At 37.3% G+C, this 20,806-nt stretch overlaps 2 long non-coding RNA genes across 3 annotated transcripts in view; one reads left to right on the forward strand and one right to left on the reverse strand.

Annotated features, from left to right (window-relative positions):
* The window catches only part of LOC110830188 (uncharacterized), a 296,733-nt gene that overhangs the window by 131,558 nt on the left and 144,369 nt on the right, over positions 1–20,806 (forward strand). The gene's annotated exons all lie outside the window — the stretch shown is intronic.
* Positions 17,072–19,013, reverse strand: LOC110830190 (uncharacterized). Its single transcript, XR_002543192.2, has 2 exons — positions 18,741–19,013; positions 17,072–17,509 (listed from the first exon to the last, which is right to left on the reverse strand). It is a non-coding gene; the product is annotated as an uncharacterized LOC110830190 (long non-coding RNA).

Genomic DNA, 20,806 nt, shown 5'->3' on the forward strand with positions numbered 1-20,806 from the left:
TATTCTTCACTTCCTCGTGAAAGCCGAAGAAGGATTTCACCACCCACTCTCCTACCCAATGATACTTCTTCATATTTCTTAACAGTTAGGTCTAGATTTCTTCTCAAAACAGTTGCACCCAGCCATAACCAGCCTTTTCATTTCTTTTGTCAAATCTGTGCTATGTATATAACCAATTCGTGAACTGGTAGGCCGGCCTACTTTATTTTACTTCCTATAAAGAAAATCCTTTTTCTTGCAGGGCCTGAATGTGAGCCACCAACCTCTTATTCTCTTTAACGAACGTTAACACAGAACCCATGCATAAAAAATAAAACACCTTCGCCTAAGTGAGAGACCAATATTTCAGGAAGAAATTTCATCTGTTGTTTTTCTAAATCCCCTTTCTAATAATTCTAGGAAAACTGCGTGTAGGTAATATTAACGAGATTTTGAAAGTTATTAGACGCTTGAGCGTCACAGTTGTGAAAGGTCAAGGCCTCTGGCTGCATGCGCCAATGATACGGTCGAACTTGCTCCCAATGTCGTTTCATGATGATTTGAATTTGCTTGATTTGGCATGAAAGGATATGCAAATATACGACGGACACTCGGTTCAAGGATTGCATTAGGTTGAGCGTCGTCAGTACTTATTGTAAATGTTAATGTCACTAGATGTTCGTAGCATAGTCTTTGAGTCCATAAGCTTGTATTAATGGCCAGGTTAATTATTATTACACGTGCTACTTGAACTGAGTGACATCGAGCTTAAAGATCAATACTTTTATTCAACACACAGTGGCAATGGCACACAGAACACACCTGAATAATATTGACTTAGAAAGATCTCCGGGTTCGTTTACAGTTGTCATTGGTTTGTACGAACTTTATGGTAACAATTTAATGTTAATATTTAAAATTTTATAATGTTGAATTTTGTATTTTTAATTCTAATATGGAGTTCGAAATGTGTAATGACTATGGTTATGTCTTTCCACTACAGTGTCCAATAGAAGAGTGGGACTCAGGTATAAATAGCGCGTTCACATCAGATTTCTAGTACAAAAAATCGTTTCAACCATTTCGTGACTCGTTTTTTTTTAATTTCAAACAGACCTCGTTTCACGAAATTTGACAAGCACTTTTCCATTCTGAGGTCTGTGATAAGAACATTCTCTTGTAATCTCCAAATATTCTGACTTGTTTTTCTCTTATAATTTATGAGCAAAGCAACGCTCACTTATGTATGAGGTGAAACTTTAGCGGCGACTGAAGTTCATGAAATACTCTCGGACTACAATCCGCGTCTGGTGGCTGAACGGCGAACAACACATATTTTCTGCCAACGTTTCGAGAGCCATCTCCGTTCTCATCCTCGGAGTTGCTGGGTAACCAGTCCGTTCCTTTGTTGCTAGCAACGGACGGGCCTCGAGCAACATCATTGCTACCTGCCGTCCACCGCCAGTTCCCATCAGCCAGCACGCAACAAAGGAACGGACTGGTTACCCAGCAGCTCTGAGGATGAGAGCAGAGATTGCTCTCGAAACGTTGGCAGACCTGACGTGGCTTGTAGCCCAAAAATCTTTCATCAACAATTACTTGTCCCTAAAAATGATAAATGTGTTTAAAAATATCATATTCAATCAGAAACTATCACGCTTATACTACAAAGCTTTTAAATCCCAGGCCTTGAAGAACGACAAACAGTCTCAGGCCTTGAAGAACGACAAACAGTCTCAGGCCTTGAAGAACGATAAACAGTCTCATTCCTAGGAGAACGATTAACACTCAGAGGCTTTGAAGGACGACAAACAGTCTCAGGCCTTGAAGAACGACAAAGTCTCAGGCCTTGGAGAACGATAAACAGTCTCAGGCCTTGAAGAATGATAAACAGTATCAGTCCTTGAAGAATGATAAACAGTATCAGGCCTTGAAGAATGATACACAGTCGCATTTATCAAAATTAGAACAGCTCTCAAGGCTAAACCTTTGGTCTGTGCTTCAGCGAACCGTAAGATGTGGTATTTCTGTCCCTCAGAGCATCTTACTGCATCCGCTGGTTTAACATGTGCGCGATTCTTTTGAAACCACAAACAATCGAACTACTTTTGCAGAGTTCTTTTGAAACTGGTCAACAAGTACAATGCTTTGAAAACCAGTCAACGTAACCTTGAACCAAGTTAATACAGAAAGATGACTAAATATAATAAATGAAATGAATTAATTTCTGTTCTAAACAGATTTGCAAGTAACAGACTGTTACAGAGGTTACCTCTTTCTGAAATCTTTTTTTGTATTATTCGTCTCCAAAGTGATCTCTCAGGAATGTTGTACTGCAGGTCGTAGGGACAGAGTTTTTCACTTCACAACTTTTGAAGCCCTCTTAATGCTTGCTTCTGTCCAATTTCCTCTCGTCGCCTCTGCTGCAACGCAGATTGCGTCTGTATAGAATGGATCTAACGAAAATTGTAATTTCGTATTTCATCAGACCATTCAACGGCCATTTGAAGTTATTCATAATTGGAATCATCCGAATGTAAGATATAGAGTAAACTTTGCTCCTATAGGGAAAGTAAGCGTCCCTTAGATTATAATTGCCAATTACTGCATTGTGTTTGGTTCGTTAGCTGGATACATTCAACAAATGCGTGAGGCATCTAACCCGGAAAAATATCGGCCATATCTCCGGAAGGCAATCAGGAGACGCCCATCAAAATAATGCAGGAGAACAAAGTCGAACCTCAGTCCAGTGGCATTCAAAGCACATGCTTACTTGGTAATTACTTTAATTTTCAACACATCTGACCACTTATAATTAGATAAAACATGTTGAAAATAGAGTACTCTTACCGTGAATGTAGATTCCCAGCCGGAGAATATATACGCCTTTTCGGAGCCTAGTATTAACGTACCACTAGTAGGGACGCCCATGTGCACGACTGCAGTGCTGTCTGGCGTCTAACACCTGAAGTACTGACCACGTGTCATCTCTCCAGTTGTGGCGTTACTCCCAGTTTTACCATGGATTTTTATCACAGAACGTATCTACGTTATTTAAAATATGCACAAAGACAAATCATTAAAGTGCAATTTTTTGTACAGACGGAATGAAAGTTAAGGTTTCCTTTGTGCCCAAGTGACAAGCGGCAGTGTAATAAATTGTACCTTAACCTCGGCAACAGATTTAACCGAATGGTCAGATTCACGGTCTGGTTGGTGTACCACCACGGAAAGTGTCTGAATCTGGCTTAAAAGGAAGTGCGCGGACTGCAAAGGCGGTATTAACACTGCGGTGGCGTGCAAAAAACACCCTTACTGCTACCGAGAACTAAAACACGGTTTGTCCTTGTTAGGCATTAGTGACTTTCCCCGGCTTCCTGCAGGTAGAAGTAGGCATAATGATAGGGAGGAAGACAAATTACTTTCCCCAGATCTTGAGTTATTTATCAAAATTGGAAATGGTTCGAATTTGGCAAGATTTGTCCAAGGGCGTGAAGTCGCAAGAAACAGAATGTTTGTGGCAGAACTCGTAAAGCCGACTTCCCTACTACATACAATTCTAATCGTACAGTTATTAAGCCGTTAATCAAAAATTAGACCATCTAAGTTATAATGTACACAACAAAGAAATTAAATTGATCTCTTGAGTTACGTGGGTTTCAGTTTAGTAGTGTACAGCATGCAGGTTATTTGATTTGTACCAGTGTCGAGTTTTTGCGTTTTCAGCAGGATGGGTATAAAACTGAACTCATAAACGGAAGCCACTCAGAACAACTAAGTGTAGATCGGAGGATAATATTAAAATGTGTCTTAAGAGAAAAAGAGGGAGATGTGGACTATGTTCATCGTGCTCAGATTAGGGAAGTATAACCGCGTCTTATAAACACGATAATTAACGTTGGAGTTTCATAAAAGACGGAATTTATTGAGTACCAGAACGATTATTAACTCGTCAATAAAGGCTTTGACCCACGTATTTAATTTAATACGTAAGTTTTCAACAACTACCTCGAATGCTCAGTAAAACGTGATAAACGCTAATATAAAACGCGTCCGTGACAAGAATCGAACCCAGGCGTCCACAAAGTATAAGGGGATGATAGCCTACCTACTCGTCGCTGACCCAGACACGTTCAAACATGGTTAATATTTTTAAGCATGTTACGACAGTCACCTTCCTGCTTAGCATAGGATCGATCTCTACTGACGACTGAGCAACTTCCCATTTCTGAAACGACAGTCTTCGTCTTCTGACTGCTGGGGACAAGATGTAGCAGTCTCTGTGCTCACTGGCACTCCGGAGCGGAAACGCCCTCGTCTTGAGCTGTACTACCTGCCTTACCCACATCCCAAAAAATTGGACTGGACTTGTTGCAGCGTCTAGACTTGAAATGAATCGCCAGGGACGGTCGATCCTGGTGGCATGGAGGCTGCACGTGCCATTGATCTCACTGCCTGACCTCCTACACACAGCGTGTCTAGAGGTCTCGAGTCGGGAGATGTCCTGTTCAAACCCGAGCCGTGAACGGTTATCTACGCTGTGAGGGGGAGGGGGGATTTCATGATTTTCTTTTCCTCTTACAGTTTATTAGAAGGTTCTAAACACACCTGCATCGGTGTAAGCTCTTCGATTGCGGTCTGTGGGTTATCTTGAAGGATCTGTACGTTATTTTATTCAGCTCTTCCAAGCGGAATATTGATTTGGTAGATGGGCGGTCAGAACACTAGCCTTGCAAGCCTGGGGTCCCGGGTTCAATTCCCGGTGGTGCTCAAATTTATAACTTGTGTTGGGCAAGGCCGTGGTCTAGGCATCACGGAGTTTTCCTCCGGGGGCTTCCCCGATTTCTCCGTGGCATCCCAACAATTACTCCATTCACACACAGAAGAAGGCAATGGCAAACCACTTCTGATCATCTCTGCCAAGAATGTATATATGTATGAGCAGGTCCCTGACAACCTGAAGAGGTTGGAAGGATCCTGTTCATAATATATGGACATGTCGTCAGACAGAACACTACAAATAAAAAAAAGATGGGCAGTTAGGATCTGCTGTCCTTTCTCTTAGTTTTCGCAAGCAGAATGCGTAATTATTTTTGTGATAATGTTTGTCTGGACGTACCGATTTCAAATTTCGGCTGGATTCTGGAAGTGAAAGTGTCTTTGTTGGATCTTTCACTTATTCCTCAGTTACTAAAAGCAGAGTACAGAGAAAGTTACCTTAGTGGTAACAGGTTCGAATACCGATCGTAATCGTCCGTGTGAATTAAAATGTTATCTCATTTTCTGAAAAATATGTCTGGACAGCTGATGAAGCTTCGACATGCTCCAGGGTCTTCTTGTCAGACTCGTATAACTTTCTTGTTGAACAGTAACGAATGTCATAACGACACTAGAAGTTATTCCTTATTCATTAGCGAACAGAATGCTACAGAGCCACAAGGCCTATAAGAGGTAATAGAACCCAATATTTATGGTGTTCTTCACGCTGTAGCGTGATCGAAGGACACTTCATGGGCCTGCCCATCACTGTCAGTTGTCGCGAATTACAGGCCAGGAATTGGACCAACCTAAGGACTTCCCTAAAGGGCGAAAGGGAACCCAGGTATTTACACTATTTTGAGGCTTACTCCCCATAACTTTGACCAACCTGGGGCCTTCCTCACTCTGGAACGGAAACCTTTGGGCTTCTGCCTTCTCAGACTACACTACCCAGACCTCGGGGAGACTAGGACAGCCCCCGAGAGGCTCAGCTACTACTTGGACTACGCTCTCCCCCTCCGAGAAAGTATAAGGTAATGACCATCACTCTTTGTCTTAGGTGTTTACTTAACCCCTGGGTCTTTAACATCCCTAGCACTTAGGTCCCTGCATTTGCTGTTCCAAGGACTTTGCCCCACCGGTCCTAGACACCCCTGCGTTTCCATCATCCTGGTTGCAACATTGTGAACCGAGATCATTGTTGCAAGAATGCGAATGGAGGTCATTTTTATGTGATTATTGCAGCATTGACCTGGGATTACATTATTTCAACAGTAATTTTGGATATCATTTTCTTGCTTGCCCTGCTGACGTAATCTCCAGTGATGGGACTCGAAGAACACGTTTAAAATTTTGGTGTACTCAAAACCTTCCCAGTTAGGTTTCGTTAGCAAACGTGTTAAGCGTTTGTAATCAGAATCAGAAAAGTAGGCATTATAAATTCCTCACATCGGCCTAACTTCTAATACAATAAATTATTTGTACTTGAGAAAGGGTTGCTCTTTGTTTGATTAAAGTTCCCCGTAACAATAAGTTCTGGCTAACTAAAAGATTTTAAAAGTATCTAGCCTATTCACGGAGCCTTATGGTCAGATTCACTTTATACGAGTTTAACAAACAAACAAACAAACACAAAACGTACTGTAACAGACACGCTCACACGTGCGCCTCAGGTGGACCATTTAAATTTTCCAGGCTTCTAAGTCTTTTGCGTCAGTGCGCAGAGCTGGTTCCAGTCTATTTGCAATTATCAGGCCTTCTAGATAATTCTTTGATGACCTCCAGACGGTCTTTTGTTTTATTGCTGACAGCTCACACAAAGCGTTCCTGTTCGATTCCCAGTGACACCGCCACCCATGCGTGAAGCGGTCCGATGTGTTGAGCGGAAGAGTGGAACATGTGCACACACGCACATTGCTAGAGCTCTCGAAACTTCGGTCTTTTAAATGAAGAAAATATCGATTCATAAAATATGTAAAAATGCTAACAGGAATGGGTTCAGTTCGTCTCACTGTCTGCCAACATAAAACACTGTAAAACTGTTGAACTGAGAGGCAACCATATAATTTGTTGGGCCAATTTCGTATTTGTTCTTATCCGTTTGATAGCACATAACCTTGTTGCCCGTCTCTATAAGAAATTAATTTCAGTTCCACTAGAGTTACACGTGCAAAGCTTCGTACAGGCTAGGAGTGTGTGACGTAATACAGTGGCCAAGATATCACTAAGACTACAACTTTGGCACGAGGTAAATATTTAACAAAATACAAGGTTAAATGAATTATAAATTTGTGCAGTGTGGCCATGCCAGGGTCAGTGAGGTAGGTCTGCGTAAAATAAATTGTTTTTTTAAGTGAAAATATAAGGCGATTAAAATATTTATTTATCAACCAATAAATGTCTGTTGTCCTGCAGTAAATGTAGGTAGTAAAAACGTATAAATATATGAACACCACAAAAATATGCAGAACAGTTATGATAGAGAGCTTAACTGTGAGTCATGAATCGTTTAAAAATAATTGACAACGTAATTCAAAAAAACATTAACATAAAACAAAATTGAGATATGATTTTGAATTGATGAGCAAAAGATCTCACTTTTTATTGCAGGGGTCAGGTAATTTATTTTTATCGTCTTGTTCGATTTCCAGAAAACTGACTGTAGACGAAAAATAACCAACTGATTAACTCCACTGACCAATGTTCTTCTTGACGTTCAGCTTATGAAAAATTTCCCCGCCATTTGTGGGAACAAAACGTTCATTAACGTGCTCACAAGAGACCGCATGTCTCTGTTTCAACCGCTTCCTGCCACCCTATTTCTATAATTCATTTTAATATATCTCACCTTCGCCTATGTCTTCCGAGTGGTCTCTTCCTTCCAGGTTTTCCAATCAAAATTCTGTATGCATTTCTCATGTATCTCGTGAGCTCTACATGCTCAACGAATCTTACCCTCCTCTATTTGATCATCTTAATGAAGCCTCGTTTAATTTTATCTCTCATGGGTCCAAATATTTTCATTAAAATTATACTCAGTCACAATTTCCAAGGCCCTCTGTAACATTTCATAAGATCCTTTTCATAGTGTGGATTTGTTGGTCTCCAGCCCAGCCGCCGAGCTGCAGAACCACCCCTTGTCCATTGTCTGTGGCTGCTTATTAAATATTTTCACACATACTCTCAGTACCTTGAGACCTTACCTTCGGTCCCCAGTCTGAGAACGAGCCATGTCGTGGCAACAGTTGATACGTCAAGATTGAAGCGGTACATAAATGTTGTATGACGTCTAACTTCGTTTGCGCGGTTGGCATCGGCGAGAAATTGACTGACAAGCGGCCACCAAAGTTGCTAATTTGTATATATCTTTTTGGGACACCCTGTGCAAGGCAATTAATTTCTATAATTTAAAGTAGTATTATGGATATTTCGCGAAAACTGTTCAATTTAAGTTTCTGTAATGCGTAGGATTATGAATGTGTTTGTAAACTAAATTGTGCTTGAAATAAGTTTTTGTTCGCTAAAATTATAAATACTACCTGAAATTTGAGGTTAGGTTTGAAAACGTCTAGATGATGGAATTCTGTACTAATCGAAAGTACAAAAATTACATGTAATTAATATTAAGTCAGTTTAAAATTTCATATTCACTTCAAAGAGTGTCTGTATCAGAGATAGAGAATCTTGGGCCTGCTTTTTCAAACGCATTTTTTAATCTTTGAAGAAATGTATCGGTTAACACAGTTTACTTAAGTCTAAATTAGAAATATGTTACTTAGCTATAATTACTTTTTGTTTGTGAAAGTATGCAATCTTGTAGGGCTCTGAAAAGGCCAGCGCTATCGGCGTTAATTATAATCTCATTTTCCTCATATCCTGTACCAACATGCGCGCGTGTGTGTGGGAGTAAGAATACCTATACAGTTTAATTCCGCTTAATTGGGACACATCGGGACTAGAACACTTTGGCCCAATTAAGCGGCTGCCCCAATTATGCGAAGTTTCACGTAAATAGTTAAAAAAGGTTTTTTCTTTAAGATTTGTCCCAAATAAACGCCTGCCCCGATTAACCGATGGCCTAATTAACCAGAATCTACTGTATTTAATAATTTATAATATATGCGGTATAGTATATTTACAAAGAAATATAACACAACGAAATTTAGTTTAGGCCTAACATGTAATAATATTTAACAGAGTACAATAAATGCAAGATAATATAGGCCGGTTTATAACCATGATTATTCGCCTTAATTTACGTGCCAATCTCACTATTAAACAGATTCCTCAGTCCTTATTTCTAGTTTATTTTGCGTTCATAAAATTATCACATATAGATTTGATTATGTCAGTCCGTCTTTCCGAATGTTTCAACTCGATAACGACTCTACTGGTTCAAGTAACTTCAGCTACGAACGTTTTACCACTAGAGACCACCTGTCTCGTATTTTTCAATTAACTACAATTGGCAATAACAGCATAGCGTACGCGCAAACTTCTGAGATGTAAGATTACATGAAGTCTAGTAAAAGTAAAAGTCCAGCGTAATTTCTATCGTAATAAGACCTATAGACTAATATAATATCATTATAATTCTGTTCGTGATTGTTTTTTGGAACATTTTTGTGCCAGACACAATTTCAACGTGATTACTTGATTCGTCATTCTATTCCGATAGCCTTTTGTCTTTTATCAAAATGATGATGAGACGAACTGGAAAGGAACCTCTTTTATTTTTTAGAAACTACGAAAAATACCGGTTAGTATAGGCAGTCACGTGACTGAGATTCGAACTCAGTAGCTCTCAAATTCAGAGAAAGGTCTGTACCACTGACCCGTTCGTGTCTTCATAAATTCTCTTTGAAAGAAACTGACAGCCTTGATTTGTTGCTGTCCATAAAATGTGTCATTTTGTCTATAAAAATGTTAATTCTCTGTGTAATAATATTATTTCTTGAAACACCTTTGATACTTGTAGGATTTTAGGTTTTCGAGTCTGAAGATGGCTGTCTTCACCTTTGATACTTACGGACAAGGCCAAGAGATGAGACGCGATTCATTTGTTTATGTCTACAAATTGTATCGACTAATAAAGTATTCGACTCGTGCGCCATCTTCATTTTGTTTTCACTGTATCCGAAACACTTACTAACTCCAGTTATCTTTATCTGCTCCTTCAAAGAACGCTAAGATCTTGTGAACGTACGTAGTGATTCGGTAAAAGCAGGCTACGAATTAAAACAGCGACAATTACAGAGTCCTTCTGCTTTCATCTTCTTCCAGCAGAAATGGAGATTGATAAATTTAGATTTGTCTTTGGTGCAGTTATAATGTACTTAACAAAGATCCGGCCCAGGATTAAAATAAGGTAATGATGAATATCGGTACATTTTATTATTATTTTGAAATTAATATGTTATTGTTTCGTCAGCTGTTTCAAATTAAATTTTTTTTTCGACTTATTACTTTGCAAGTATGTCAGTCGTGGCCTGTCTGTGAAAGAGATGACAACGGATTGGTAAAGAAAGTAAGTTAGGACTACTGGACTCGCAGCTTCGAATCTCGTTTGTGTCATTTAGGTCTGACAATGTTCACTGTGTTGTCATGTGTTCGAAGGTTCTTATATTTCGTCCGACGAATCTCGCACCTTGTGTTGTTATGGAAACAGTGCATCTTTGTAGTGAGTGAGTGTTGAGGAAGATTAAAAAAATTGAAATTAAATATTAAAATACGAAAAGACGCAGTTAAATTATAAAATTCTCTGTACAGACTTGTAAATTTTTGTTACATATCCTCGTAAGTACTGGGAGGATATAGAAAGAAAAAGGCCTACCTTATTATGGCAAATCTTAAGAAATGACGTCGTGGGGCATTGGTTCGATTACCTGCGTCTAGCGATGTCCCAGTGAAATTAATATTGCCCTACGACTGAAGTTAGCCTATAACGAACCCATCTGTTGCAGACTGAAATTTCGTTTTATTCTTTCGTCATGTTCAGACCCTGTAAGTCTTAGGTCACTTTGAAACATAACTCAATGCACGGTCTTCTGTACAAAACGGAAAGACTAATATTACTGGCTTGGTAGAGAAAGGTGTTTATGAAATGTTGAAATGTTTCAGGAATTGCAAAAAAAATGTTTTGGTTTTCATTTTGATCCAGCAAACATATTCGGACATTTTGGTATCAAAAAATAACGCGAATCCGGTTAGTCCACGGAGATCCTTACAAACACTTGAATTATTCATTTGTTTCCTGTTTAGCGGAGCTGAGTAGCAAACTTCAGTTTGATTGGTCGTCGTTCGTTGTATATGCGATTGCAGTCTTATGATACGTATTTTCTATGTCGTAATATATATTTTGTGCTAATTCTTTATCAGCAAATACTTGTTCTCTCTACTTTCTTTAGATAAACATGAAGTCATAAATTCTCGAGAACATTACAAATAGGAGATAAACGAACAAGGGTGTAGTTCCTGGGGCAAGCAGTTGGCGCATGAATCTTTAATGTTATAAACCTGGTCTGCTTATACTGCATATGACAGCCTGAGTATTTCTCTAGGCGTCTTTTGCTTTGATGAGAATTTTCAAAGTGGTTCTCCGCCAAATCCGACTAATTTAACTTAAAATAATTGCATGTAAATACAGTTTCAGAATGTCTACAGATAAAAGCGATGCCCATTCTGTCCAAGCAATAACACGTACCGTAGGGCAATGTGTACGATCAAGTCTTATATCATACATAACCTTTCAAAATGCCTATTACTTCTGTTATATGTTGCATTAATTAATTACCTATCCTGATCTTCAGTGTTTTGGATATATAAAACAATAATTTTGCCGATTGTCTTCTATGTTTGTGAAACATGGTCTCTTACTTTGAATTTTACGGGTGACCTAGCTTGGCGACGATAGTGAAATCTAGGAGGCTGCGATGGGCTGGACATGTAGTACGCATGGGGTCTCAAGGGGTGCATACAGGATTTTGGTAGGGAATCCTTCTGGAAAACGACCACTGGTCAGACCAAGAAGGAGATGGGAGGATAACATCAAGATGGATCTTAGGGAGGTGGGCTGTGAGGATGGCAAATGGATGAAGTTGACTCAGGATCGTGGGCTTTGGTGTTGTCGGTGTTGAACCTGCGAGGGAGTTAGTTATTTAATCATTAATTAAATTCGAAATCGTCGCGGGACGTTTTTATTTGAATACCTAGATGAAAATGGGAGGATAATATTAAAATTGATTTTATATAAATGAATCGTGACAGTATGAATTATATTGAAATGATAAAGGCTAGGATCCCATGGATGCGTGTTTTGAATATGATAATACATTTTACATTTCCAAAAAACCAAGGAAATTCTTGATCAGAGGAATTACTACGAACTGCTGAAGATAAACGTCTACCATGAATTGTTTTAAGTACGAATTGTCATATAGGGCTCAGATTTCTTATGTTTTTTAAAAAATTCGTGAGCAAATAGGGTAATTGAAGGGAATATGGCCATGCTAAACTTTTTCGTTTTCTTTCGTCATATTAAAAAGTTTTTAAAGCAAACGCAAAAAGTCCACCCACCACAGAACTCATTTAGCTACACTGAAAATGTTATAACCCTTGTATTTTGTCATGAGAGCCTCAGAAGAAACATTTTTAATGATTTTCTTTTCACAGTTTTTAACTACACAATTCAGATAATATGGCCAAAGAAATGTTTCTTTTGCAAAATATGTAAATTCAAATACAGCCCAAATGAAAAGTAGACATAAAGTTATTAAGGTTTATTTTACGTTTATAACCTGAAAGAAGCAAAAAGAAAATTATTATTTTTAATTTAAAATGAAGTGACTAAACTTTGTTATAGAAATAAGAAACTTAAATTCGACGATCAAAATCCGTTCAGGCTTATCCATGATATGTAATTGCATCAGTAATTCATTTTGTTTATCAAATTAATCTTTGAGGATGAATCGGTTTGTTTTTTGGCATGGTTTGTCACATAATCTGCACTTGATATATTTCCTTTGTGTCTGCCAAAATGAGATTAACAAAGAATGACATAAAATGCAGTTACAGTATACAATTATATACAATAGTACACACATATCTATTTTGATTCGGTTCTAAGCAAAGTAATACTATTTCTGTTTATGAAGATTGATTACACTTTTGCTTATATTCTGCAAGATAAATGGGTGTCGTTTGCTCTCTCTTCTTGACACTTAAGGCGTCAGACAACACGCAGTACCGCAAAGCTGGCGGCTGTCTCGCAAAACACGAGATGACCGATGTTTGTGACCAAATAGCGCTGATTATGTAGATTACGTGTTTCGGCCAAATGCGGCCATCTTGAGGTTTTATATGTCTGTGAGGTTATTACACTCTTGTTAAAAACCAAGATTTATTTTCAGTCTTGTTTTTGTCCAAAAACTGTTCTTTCAACTTTGTTAATTTGAAGAAATCGAACTTTTAAAACTTTAGTGACACGGTTAGATGAGACTTGGTGTGATGGTGTTTAATCTGTGTTCAGTCGCGTGTTCATGTTAGGTTTCAATGCACTGCAGTGCCTTCGCGGACACGTCAAACCTAAAGATGCGGTCGGAACTGATAAGAAATTTTCTCATGCAGATAAAGCCATTGCCACAGAAGCTAGCCATCAGCTAAACCTGGTTTAAGTCTCTTCGTCCGTCTTGATAAGATAGGACATTCTTCTTGATGGTCTGTTGACATCTTATGTATGTTTTCTCTCTCCTAAGTTGACTGTATCAACATTTCAGGCCAAAATTTTCTGTTCGTATACTGCGAGTATATCTCATTTTCCCTGACATGAATATTAATTTTAAACAAAAGATGACGGCACACCTGGCCGTCCCTTAAAAAGAATGTTGAGTCTAGTTTTCTCCGTCTATTACGATTTATTTGATGCAGTGGAGTTGGACAGAAGTCAGTATAGAGCCTATATTTACGTTCGTTATTTTGCGTATGTCAGATTTGAATATGGTGCACGTTCTAGTAGAATTATTCAAGAGTTTTGACAGGATAATCTGCACCTTAATATATAACAATTCCCTACTGCACTTAATATATTGTTAATTGTGTGTCTTGATTGATTTGGGTTCGTTGTGGTACTTCATAGACAGAAACCTTGTTTTATTTAACCTGAGCGTAAATTCATGTACAAATGAAATTGGTGATCTTTCAGTACCTAAGAAGTGTCCCATGTGTTTCGTTCTGATCAGCTCGTGCAGATGTGTGGCTTCCGGCTGTGTACATTCCCTGGTAAATAATAGCCATCTTGAGCCATGGTAATAGTCTAATTGGTTAAGTTCGTCTTAAAGGGTTTAGGGCTGGTCTTGCATAGGCCTACTTTAAAGGGAAAGGGAAAAGACTTGAAGAATTTTTTTGCAAAACAATTTAAGAAACACGTTAAAGCAGTAACTTCAAAAGTGTACTGAAAGTAATACAGTTGCTAGTTGCTTCACTGTTGACTGAAAAATTTGGACGTAAATAAAAGCGACGTGTCTTACTAGTTTTAAATGTTGCGTTTCACGTAAATAAGATATTAGGCCTACACTTCATTCAGTTGTTTGGTATTTTAATTTTATTCACTTAAATTTAAATAAAAGAGTAGATTAACTATAATATTCGTGTTTTAATGTATGACAGTTCAGCTGCTCAAGAAATCCCTATCTTTTTTTCCTTTTTTTTTGGTCAGAAAATCTCACCATTCGAATCAGATCCATCATCTATACAATTTTATTATTGTTTTCCCATCTTCCAGTTGGCTTTTATCCTTGAGATTTTCCTACTAACATCTTGTTCTTATTTCTTTCATCAATAGCCCATCTCATCCGCCTACTCAAAAAAATTTGTTCTTTATTTTTCTTTCACCTGTCATGAAAATTAGGTTTACCACGTAAGGTATAGTGTTAACAGACAAGTTCCATAAAAATTTTCACAAGTGTCTTCTCGTATCGAAACGTATTTGTAACGCATTAGATTCTTCTCAAAACATTTACGTCGGTGTCAGCAGACGTCTTGAAACGTCACCATAATTTTTCACGTCGGATAAAAATGATTTATCAGTTATTGTTCAATTTGTCTGTTCTCAAACAGAATTTTCAGTTGTAGGCCTTGTGTTGAGGGTCATTATTAAGATTTACCGATAAACTACAATTATGGCTGAAACTGACTTGGAGGCCTATAGGCCTAATGTATATTTCATGTAAGCGTGTATCCTTAAAAAGAAAAAGTAATTGATCCGGAAGTGTTACAAGAAATGTAGTTATCGGATAAATATCTTGATTGTTAAGACAGATAAGAAATTGAAGTCTGTAATAATGTTCACTTCAAGTCATCGTCTTTTGACCGGTAACTGAAATAAACAATTTTTATAGAATAATTTAGACTGTTCTTAAAACAAGTTACATTTTCAATTTACGTCAATACGAGTAAACAGGTTGAATAAATACAGCCTATTACGTTTTGTATGCATAGGAGTGGTATAAGATCAAAATAGACGTACTATTGTGCAAGAAGTACACATTGTCATGTTAACTATCATTCTAAATTACTTCTTATTTTCAGTAATATGCTTCTTGAAATGTCTGACAATCTGAATACTTATAGACATTTGTCTCCAGGTGTCCTGATTTGAGCTCCTTGTTTTTAGGGTTTTGGATGTACGTCATCGTGTTTGGTGTCCCTCGAAATATTGTTACTTAAACTAACGGAATTTATTTTTTAAACTGTCATCTGCAGATTCCTTTCGTGTGTCCTTACTTTTATCCATACTTAATTCCATGTAGCCAGTCACTTCTTAGACAAAATTTCGATTGTTAGTCGGAGTCGCTACTGAGAAATAAGTTATAAGGCTATTTAATTAATAAGTTCATTATGTGTAAATGATCTGTCTTCAAAATTTGTTAAACTGATCAAGATATTCTCTCTTGTCATGGAACTCTAATTTCATCACCGTTGTCACAAAAGCTTCCCACTGGACACTATTATGACCCAGCTCAATTAATTTCTCCTTTCATCTTTTCGTAAGATATGTAAGATTACATGAAGTCTTCCCTTAAATGTATACAACCCAGATTTCGTGTAAATTTTTAAACAAAGCCTAAGGAGGTTATTAAACATTCTTATTACGAGCCGCCTTCAGAACTACTAAATTTTTCGTAAATTGCTAAAAGTACTATCACGTATAGGTACACTATACTGCTAGTAGGCTAGTCAAATCAAAATTGATGTTTAGACTGGAAAAAAGATTGTCTGAATGCTAATCAGTGCTCTTTCTATGATCTAACTCCAATTAAATACTTTTAACTGAAGCATCAATACGAACAAACAAGTATTCCTCTTAGGCTGTGTTTCAAAGACGGGAATACAAAGGGAAATTGAGTTATAATTTACTAAAACTTAGGCTTGTGAAAAATTTGATGGAACTTGTCTGTTGAAACTACACTATAATTAAAAATTAAATTAGAGTTACATTAATGTGTTGTAGATATAAATTTAAATACAGACCCGAGTTATCAAATGGAAATTTAATTTAATTTCACAGGAGAACTGGGAGAAATTTTAGCATAGCAAATTCATGTTTAAAATATTTAGGCTTTTAATTAGATAAAAGGATGCAAATAAGACGGTCAGTTACTTATTATTTTTATTCAAGCGTCTCGCGTCACTATCATGCAATGTGCAATCTAAAGCACGTAAAAGGATAGTCTACTTTTTTAACCAACAAAAGAAGAAGTCTAGACAAATTTTAGCAAGTATTTTTTGTTTTCTACAGTTCAAATATTCTTCTTCTTCTTTAAATCACAACTAAACTTCTTGATAATATTAATCACGATAATAGTGACTCAATTAAAGTCCTATAACATTTATAAAAGTAGATATCCCATGCTAAACTGTGCTGATTTAACTTTGCACGGGGTGATTATAACTTAAAACTTCGTATCCAGTACATATTAACATTATTAATAGATTCTCTACGTATTTCTTCAAATTAAGTGTTTGTGGTATTCTGGTAATTTATCCAAAGATGCACTTAGAATTGGAGGCTGACGTACTTAAACGTATTTAAATTCAATGGCATGTTTAAGACAGGGTAAGAGAGCTGATAAAAATTAAAAGGAGACTTAAGTAATTAAAAGCCAAATAAGTAAAATTAAATTGGATTGAATTTTATTGTCAAGTGAAATTTTTCGAAAAGTGTAGCTTTTAAAACAGAGCTGCAATCCATCGAAAAGTGGCATTACAGAAACTGTAAAAAAATATTCTTTGCTACTTTATAATCAACTACAAGGGAATTGTTTGTTCATGTGTTGAATCTCATTTTGGACACACTTTATTTAGTATAAGACTACAAGTTCTCAATATAACAAACGAAATATATTTGAAACATTACCTTAACAAACTTTGTTTTAAAACCATAGACCTATATTACAGTGTATTTTTAAATTAACTAATTGGTTGTTTGTTGAGCATGTATTCTTCAACAGTCATCTTTGTAATGTGAGTTCCATCAATAAAGTAACTTCCAGTAAACCACACAGTTTATAGTTTCATGTGACTCTCACAAAACTATGGCAGAAAGATTTATCATTCTTGGAAGTCATAACTGTGACTGACATCTTCATAATTTTCATTCGTGATACTTGAGAAAAATAACGGAAAAAATAAATCTTTTAAAAAGGAAGCCTGTGGTGAGATGTAGAAAGGAGCAGGAACCCGTAATCCTTTGAATCACGTTGTACAACTGGTAGGCCTAAAAACAAGACGTCACAGAACAGCTGTAGTCACTGTGCATGTAGGCCTAACATATGTGTGAACAGTTTTGAACCCAGTACTTCTCAGATAGAAGGTATTTATGGATTTATATTTGCATTAAGATGGGAAACTGTTATTTTTATTTATATTATCAATATTTCTAAATATACCGATGCATAAACAAATTAAGAATGATGAAAACTACGAAAACGTAGTCATACAACCAGAGTAATAGACTGTAATCGCAAATGGTTTTTGTAGTTGGCCTAAATAAGCTCTCCTCTAGCTTGAATTTTAAGTCTTACTACTATTGCAAATATGCTTTCCACAGGATACACAGTCCTGTACTTTGTAGGCCTAAAATAGATAGTCAGCAACGTATCATTAAGGTTATGTTCATCATTTTAAGACAGATGGCGAAGAGAAAATTAACGCGGAATGTCTGACAAAACTACGATGCATGATCGAATTTATTTAACTCATTGTATTTAGGCCTAAGCTGAGAATAGAGAAAACTGGCGAGCTCTTTTTGGTCAGAGCAATGGACCTGTCGTCAGACAGAACACTGAAGAATAATATAGGCCTACCTCTCGTACTACACTCGTCTTAACAATTTTTACGGGATGAAGCATAGCTCGAGCTTCCGAGCTACAGGCGTATGGTTTATAGGCCTAATTGTTTCCAACCACTTGTTGTATTCCTAGGCCTTCGTAGCAACTAGTCAACCATCTATCATCAACTGCTTCGCTACAATAATCACAAAATACGATTTCTAGTTCGAATTTTTATTGTTATTAGGTCTACTGGATTTGTTTTCAGGATTTCTGATCGTACTTTCTTCCAAAAATGATCACCACACAACACAAGACCAAATGGTGATTACGATAAAAGGAAAAAGTTTGTACCCAGGACAATGTTACATAAACAAGAAAATAAGCCTCGGATACGCCCTTTAAAAATTGGACAAATTTCCTAACACGTTTTGCCACGACCACATTCCTGTTTTGTCATAACCCACCTCACACTACTGGTGATGTTTAAAACAGATTTGATTTGCAACATATTTTCGTCTCAAGAATTCAACGTCTTATTGAAAATAAGGGCATGATGACTGTAGACCGTCACCTTATAAACATTCAAGAATTTTCCTTCGTCAGATCGTGCCGTGGAATGAGAGTAAACAGTGTGCTAGATTCTGCCTGCTGAGAAACTAGGTATGTAGAGCTTACCAGGGCTGCGAAGGTCATTTCATCAAGACTGTATTGTTTCGCATATAAGGTTTATCTTGGAACAAGATGGACGTTAGCAGGATGCTTCCAGACACTTTAATTAATTGTGTGTATCTTGTCACATATATCCGAATAAGCTTAATGATTAAATTTGACTGTTATTTAATACAAACAGATCTTCTCAGAGACGGCCATTACGATTGAATCTTCGAACTGACCAATGAGATTAGATGCACAAGTTTGAATTACAGAATTGGGCGTGCACACTCAAGGTGGTGCCATGCTTAGCCGCGCCAATGAGAGATGGTGGTCTTCCACAGCTACGCCCATTGAATCAGCAGCCAAACAGCACATCCCTGCCATCTTTCATCAAGTAGACAAAACATCAATAGAGATATAATGCTGTGATGTCATTTTTGTGTAGTTTCTTTTTATGTGTTTAATTCAAACCACAAACGTTTATTTAAATGAACATTGCCTAGCATTGTTAAACGCTAGGAACTATTTTTTACGACGAATCAACATGACTGAAGGCTTTCCAAAGCAAAGATTTGGTGGTCTTCTGTAGCTATTTTCGAATGTTTCATTTTTGAAATGTTTTGTTGTGCAATTGCCTCGACTTCATTTCGACCGTGACCAAGAACCAAATCCCTTTTCAGGTATTTGCTCGCTGTGATTATAAAGCATGGTCTTTTGCTGTGATTTTAGTTGGTCATGGATGAGACTGGGAATGGACGTAGCGTAAAAACGTCGAAGATCTGCAGTCCTTTTAGGCATAGATGGGAGAATAGTATTAAAATGATTCTTAAAGAAATATAATGTGAGAGGATGAACTGGATTCATCTGAATCAAGACAGGATCCAATGACACGATAATAAACTTTTGGTTCCATAAAATACGAGGAATTTTGCAATAGGCCTATATGCCAAACGCGAAACAGCTGTGCGTATCTGTTAAATTTAATGAGCAACTTTTTGATGAAAAATATTGAGGATTCTTCTATATCTTTAATGGCAGAAAATAGGTCTACAGTAAGATTGACCCAACTAAACAACTTTACATTTAGTCTTGAATGCGTTCTACAGTTATTTCGACTTGAATTTTATTAAATCCTTGCACGAAATTTTATAGTCTGAAATAATGGACAAATCTGTATTCTATATTTTGTGTGTCTTCTTCATGGTACGTACTGTTTTTGATAAGAAAATATTCCACAGCATATTTGCCTGCTTGTATGTAACACGCGGTGCATTTATTTCGTACGTGTTGCATAACCCACATATTGTGTCTCGTAGCCTGTCGTCATTAGTTTTACTCTGGTCAGCACGCAGTTTCAGAATTTATATATAAATTTTAGTGAAAGTGGACATTTTACTCAAAAATAAATGTGACCGTTTCCTGTCGATAATGCTTAGTGACGTACAGGAAAAGTTTCACGAATTTTTAATGAAAAGAAATTATTTTTAACCTGTGGGTCGCAACCCTAAACAGGGTCTCCAAGGATTTCGATAAAATCTGAATAGGCATATTATTTGTTGAGACTATCAGACCAGACAGTGGTCCTTAACTTGAGCCAAGTGAATCAAGATATTCGTTTTAATATTATCTTCTCTTTTTCATTCAGATATCCCCGCTTTAGGCTTAAAACCAACGTTCTGTGCACATTTTCCCGTCTCCGCGCTCCGCATTCTAAGCCCATTTCATTGATCTAACTAGAAATTATGCAGAATAGGCTAGAAATTGTGCGTCTCCTTAAGCACATTTTTCAAGCTTCTTGTCATTTTATCCATCCAAAAGCACCACTTTCTCAAACACCTTCAATTTGTGTTCTACCCTTAATGTGTGAACTCAGGTTTCACACCCATACAATATAAAATGTGAAATTATACATTTTTATAGTCTATATTTTAATGTCGGTGTCCGCAGTGGCCGCGCGGTCACTGGGATCGTGGGTTCGAATCCCACTCAAGCTATGGATGTTTGTCCGCGTTTCTCTGTGTTATGCTGTCCTGTGTACAGGTAGAGGCCTCGCGACGGGCTGATCCCCCGTCCAAGGAGTCCTACCG

This window comes from Zootermopsis nevadensis, unplaced genomic scaffold (assembly GCF_977971745.1).
Source record: "Zootermopsis nevadensis isolate Lab colony 2312 unplaced genomic scaffold, Znev_1.0 Znev_ptg000008l, whole genome shotgun sequence".
In the NCBI taxonomy this organism is placed as follows: domain Eukaryota; kingdom Metazoa; phylum Arthropoda; class Insecta; order Blattodea; family Termopsidae; genus Zootermopsis; species Zootermopsis nevadensis.